Here is a 6,290-nt window from a genome sequence, read left to right as displayed (position 1 = left end):
TTCATGCGAGAGATAAGCTTGAACTTCTCCTCAGCCTCCACCTGCTCTCGAATGTCAGTTTTTGACGCCCATCAGGATGAAACTTAGTAAGGCCCGTTTATAAGCTGCATGCACCTGAATGACCATTAAGAGAGAGAAATATCTTTAACAAAACACAGAACACAGTAAAAAAAAAGCCAGAAGAAAGATCGATTTTCTATCAGAATATAAAACTAGACAACCCAAACCTAGAAGCCATGTCAACACACGTCATATCCAGTTAATAGACAAACTACATAAAAACCAAAAAAAAAAAAAAACTTGCCTCTTGTGGCAAGGGACTACAGCCTCCTCCCACTTGTATTCCTAAGCCACGAAGCAACGAAGCCATGTCCACGCATGTTATCTCTCCAATTTATTAAGCTCTTTCCTTATTTCAATCACCGCAGTTGCTCTTTCATGTTCATATTTTCTTCATCCTGAATTTGGCACAAGTTACTAAATTGAATGAGAAAAACTTTGCAGTTGCAAAAAATTCCGTGTCTAAATTATGTATGTCCATAAAAGTAAATTTCCAAATGGCCAAACATAAAGGCAGGAGGTAAAAAAATCAAAGGAACACGAAAAAAAAATTGACATGCATGAAGCCAATCAGGACAACAAACATTGTTAGAAAATTTTAAATACATAATTACAACCTTCTTCTGCGTCTCTCTGACTTCTTCAATCCGTTCTTTTTGCCTTCTTTGCATGTCCAGTAAGCGCTTACTTTCAGCCTTTTTTTTTCTTTTACGCAACCTCTGTGCCTCCTCTGCCTGAAAGGGACATGTATGATCATTTGGTTTAAGTGAATTTAAAACTGCATGTTAATATTATGTTGCAATAAAACTATATAATGCGATTAGGTCTATCAAACATCAATTTATGAAACAGCATGAGTAGGAAACTAAATTGCACATACAATAGGCACCAATAGACATGGGAATATAATGTTAAGACCAAATAACTGTAATAACAAGAAACCATAAGCACTTTCAATATGGCAACGGAAAAAGATGCTCTCTTTTAAGGGTAGTCATGCATATATAATAAGGAGCTGGAAACCCCATGAAGGGGCCAATTTTTACAAGAACAATATGCACTAAATAAGTTCGAGGCTGATCCTTGTAAGCCACTTTTTTTCTTTGAAAAGGTTTGTTGAATAACAACAAAATCATGCACATATCCGCCCAATAAAAAAAGATCTGAAAATGCACCATATCAGTAATGCCAAAATATCACAGAAGTTTTACCAGCATTGGAAGCATCAAACAGCCAAATAAGCATCAGAAACATATTTATAAATTCATCAATCCTGGGCACAAGGCATAGCAAAAAGTCTCACGCACGAATATAGAAACATGAGGCAAAAAGAAGCTTAAAATACATAAAAAAAGCAACTGAACTAGACAGTGCAGCATTTTAGCCATGCGCTTATGTCACACATGACCTTAGTAAGAAAATTGAATTCGAGATGGTGAAATAAAAGCAACGTAATATTCAATCCAGTAGCAATTTTACTGTTATACCCTTACAGATTCACAAGCCATGGACAGCAATGGAAAGGGGGAAAAACTACACCACAGTCTTGAATACCATGATTTACAGTTTAAACTTCAAAGAAAAAAGGAGACATCATCTAAAGAATTAAGGAGGGGAAAAAAACAGTGAAGTCATATTAATCAATAGGAAGGTCACTAGTTGAAAACGCCATTTGAAGACCTCTATGGTGGCCACACTTTTCATCATCATTCTGTTCGACAGTAAGAGAAAGAAAAATATATGAACGCTATCAAAGAATGCAAAGTGAAACCTAAACTCTAACAATGATATAGAGACAATAACAAACAGTCAAAAATATTGGGAAAGAACTGGCATTTGCACCAATCAGACCCTCCTGCCTTGTAAAATTGCTTTGCAGATTTCAAACACCAAGAAAAATAGGGATACATATATTAGAGAAAAAAAAAATAAACACAATGGCACACATGCAATACCTGAACTTGCAGTTGTCGCTGCCTGGATGCCCATTCCTCTTCTATGGCTTGCTTATATTCATCAGTTTCCTTGTTTTTCTCTTTCATTAATGATATCTCTCACACACACTCTTGAGATACAGGCCCATCTTGATTAAGTTGCATTTCATCAAAATAGACACAGCCAGAGGTCTGTCAGAAAAAATTGGCATCCCTGTTCCTCAGTCCAGTTCCATCACTCTTTTGTTGTCCTTTGCTTGCTTCTTGGGTGGAGCTAACAAATCTAGACTCTTTATCACCTGCTTCTTTATTGAGCTTTGAAGCATCCATAACAGCATCACTAGCAACATCGTAACTTTTATACTTGGAGAAGGGGGAAATTCTCCACTCCTACTCGTTTCTCCACCACAGAATCAGAAGTCTTGTGTAAAGATTGCATTTTCTCAGTGGACACAAACGTAAAAAATTCTATAACTCTCTTGGTTAATTTTCTGACCAAAATCCTTAATAGGATATTCTTTCCCCATATAGAGATTAGCATCGTCTATTTGGTTGTTACGGTATGGGCTAGGTTTATCGTATTGTTAACATTGCTGGGACCAGAATATGAGGAAGTGCCTGCATCATGTCCTGTCCTATTTTCTACTTCATATCAGCATTAGAATTACTATGCAAACCAGAAGAACTGGCCTGCTCATTAAATCCAGTTCTATCATTAAAGATATGATGTCTTCTTTTAATTGAAGCTTTTTCCCATTGTTCACAAACTTCTATAAGTTCACAATCAGAACAATCACTCTCAGATGACTCACTTTCAGAGGTATCTAAAACCATAACGATTTCTGTCAGCAGCTCTTGCAGAGCTTGTTTTCCTACTTTCTGGCAACTCAGATGAAGGACAATCATCACCGTCTATGTGCACGGAATTTCCCATAAAGCCTGGAGCAGGAGAAAATCGTTTGCTTGAGGAGGCATCACTATCCATTCCCCGCCACCTTCGGCAATAATTTCAGTGTGTTCAGCTTCATCACTCTCATCATCATCAATGCTGATGACACTCTGAAGTGGATACTTTCTGTCTCTGCTCTGTGAGCTAAGCCATGCAATTTTTGTTGCATATACTCTGGAAAATCTATAATCACCACTTCATCAACTTGATCACCATCTATGTCAATAACAACATTTTTGGAATTCCCTTTTGCCTGACCAGTTTGGGTGCATTGCTCCCAGAACATGTCCGGGGTTGAAAGCGCTCTCCTAAAACTCCTTTTCCTATCATTTATCCCTGGGTCAAGAAATTATACTTCAGCAAAGTAACTTGACCACCCAAAAAAAAAACAAGAAGAAAGAAAAAAGGAGATGCATATCAAAATCAAAATTTAGTCCATATCAAAAAACAATTTGGAAATGCATTGAAGGAATTACAGTGGAACAGTATGAATCCACATGCACTTCATTTGCTTAAAATTTCTTTCTACAGCACGTTATTAACATTTATCCCTTGCTGCAACAGTCCCCAAAAAATGTAATAAAGTAAAATTGTCTACTCAACCACCAAAGTCCAAAAGGCAGATAAAAATTTCCGTATCATTGTAATATATGTTCTCTGCATTGATCTAAAGCCTCCATTCTAAGCCACCCCCAACTACTAGTGCCATATCAAAAAGGTAACATCAATATATTTAGTTTACTGATCACTAATTCATATGATTCTCCAATAACCAAATCCCTTCTTATATATATCATTCATTATTTTTAAATAATATTTAGTCCTAGCATTAGGATGATTCATCTCCCAATTGACATTGCTAAAGACCCATTCTAATCTAACTTTAGTCCTATCATTCTCTCAAGTGAATTTATCACCTATAAAAGGGATTTCAATGAGATTTGATGTTCTCACGCAACTATTAAATGGGTTCATGGATTGGTTAACCGCTTGAGTACCATCCTGTTTGTCACTGCTACTACTGCCAAAAGCATTAAAATCATCTACAATCATCCATTGGTCATCCATGTTTTCGACAATGCAGTTAATGGATTCACACATAGGTTGACATTTAGTATAAGCGGTTTCCCCATACACAAAAGTAGTAAAGAAAGCATCATTTATTCTTAAGTCAGTCACTTTGCAATGAAGCAGTTGAGTGGTGGAAAAGAGATAATCAACAGCGATATCTTGATCATTCCACATGATCCAAATCCCCAACAAAGCCAGTGGCTTCAACCCGAATCCAATTATCGAAACCAAACTTACAAATGACCCAATCAGCTTTACTACCACTGACACGGGTTCCAAAAGGCAAAGAACATCAATTTTATTTCTTAAAACAATGAAAATGAGTTCTAAAGACATGTTTGGTATGCTAATAGAATGCTAATATAAATATTTGACATCTACAATTTACAATACCAAAATATCATATTACCCCTACCCTTGTAAAAAAGGAAAAAAAATGGCAACCCAATGCCCGACCAACATGCACCTCCATGGGGAAGGGAGCTGATGAATAGAAAACCAGCAAATTATAAACATCAATTAAAAAATAAGGAAACGAAATCAACGAACACCGAACTATAACAAAATGAAATCGGCAACAGAAAAGCCAGATTGAACACCGTGAACCCAGAAACTCAGTGATGGTAAGGGAGTGATGTAGTCTGAGTGCTTCTTCAGATTTGGTCAAGTTGAATTCAAACGATATGCTAAGCGTTTACAGCATTCCAATTTCTTTGGTAATTCAATGAATATATATATATATATATATAAAAGCTTCATTTAATTCCCTTTTCTTGAAAGCTTTCCAAAGCCACAACCTAGATCACTCAATGTATTCTTCTATAAGTCTTTACTCAAATATTTGTTTCAAATCCCAAGTATTTTACCCATCCGAAAAGAGCTTCACATTTTTCTCCATGCATCCCTTTTCAATCAATATTCTTTCCGATTTACGGAATTCCAGGGAATTTATAGAATCTGGAACCAAAGGAAGAGTTTCTCTTTTCACAAACTGATTTATGTACAAAATGATAATTAATTAGAAAAAAGAGAGGACAATCACATATGCCATAATTCTCACACTAGTATATACGGGATGCCATAACAATGTGAATATTCTAGATTCTAAGGCAATCAACATTCTAGGATCTTGGCGAACTAAACATTGGGCGCCCAACATTCTTTAATGTCCTGGAAAGTGGAGGGATACCATCAGACCAAACATTCCCTGTACATATATTAATAATCAAGCTAAGATATATAACAAATTAATGTAATGTAAGATCATATTTTATTAGCCAGCCTACGGCACTTAGTAGAACTATAAGATAAGATTGAAGATGATGCACATAGAACTTTCGAATGGTGATGACAGGTAAAATAGTGAGCTTCAGTGAGAGCTTATACGCCCCTTCCATTTCAGGGGTTAGCAGTAGCACGAAAGACCACCCAGAAGATCGCTAGAAATCCAATACATTTCATAATTAAAATCATCCCCCAACTAGAATTCCCAAACACATACGTATAGAAAGCAAAATTAAGATCAACAACAAACCTATTGCATGTCAATTATATTTCTCTTTTAATGTGCTAAAGCTTTCTCCAAATCAAACACACTCTTCAAAAAAAAAAAAAACGATGAACAAGCTCCAATACAAAAATTATCTGGAGGAAATAGCATAACAGATTGCTTCAACCACTGAGATAAGAAGGGGTTTGGTTAATTCAGGTAACTATAAAACCCTAATCAGACAGTTTCAAAACAAAATTCAAACTGAAGAACGTCGAACTCAAGGGGTTCCACGGTGACCGTAAGCACCCATCGAGGATTCTATCCTATCAAAATATCAGAATTTCACACACTGCAGAAACACATGTAAATATCGAGGCTAGGAAAGACAATTTGAAACCTACCTCCATAAAAAACTAATCATATGAAAAATGAGAACCTTCTGGATGTTCTCAAGAATCCGCTAGCTCTTCGAAGCGAAACAGGGAGACAATTTATGGAGTTGGAGAGAGAACCAAAGAAGATCGATTATCGAATGAAGGCGGAAGACGGGGCGGAGCACGGAATGGGAGCTGGAAATGGTATGGAAAGAGCATTGTTCAGGTTATTCATTTATTATTATTTATTATTTGTTATTTATTTATTCGTTGCACATTCGTGGACATTTTCTAGGAGCCACCCATGTAATTATTCATGTTTTGAATAAATTAAATATTATATATTTTTTAATTTAAAAATAGAATCAAAAAGATGTTAAATTTTTAAAAAATTAAATTTAAAAAATTTA

The 6,290-nt window shown here is 35.9% G+C and overlaps 1 pseudogene; it reads right to left on the bottom strand.

Moving 5' to 3' along the window:
• Positions 1-6,077, bottom strand: part of LOC129310825 (uncharacterized) — a 6,515-nt pseudogene extending 438 nt beyond the window's left edge.
• Positions 6,078-6,290: the final 213 nt, after the last annotated feature.

The sequence above is a fragment of the Prosopis cineraria genome, unplaced genomic scaffold (assembly GCF_029017545.1).
Source record: "Prosopis cineraria cultivar Desert tree isolate PC_DT_omini unplaced genomic scaffold, ASM2901754v1 PC5, whole genome shotgun sequence".
In the NCBI taxonomy this organism is placed as follows: domain Eukaryota; kingdom Viridiplantae; phylum Streptophyta; class Magnoliopsida; order Fabales; family Fabaceae; genus Prosopis; species Prosopis cineraria.
The sequence above is the reverse complement of the archived record's forward strand: the minus strand, read 5'-3'. Positions and strand labels throughout refer to the sequence as shown.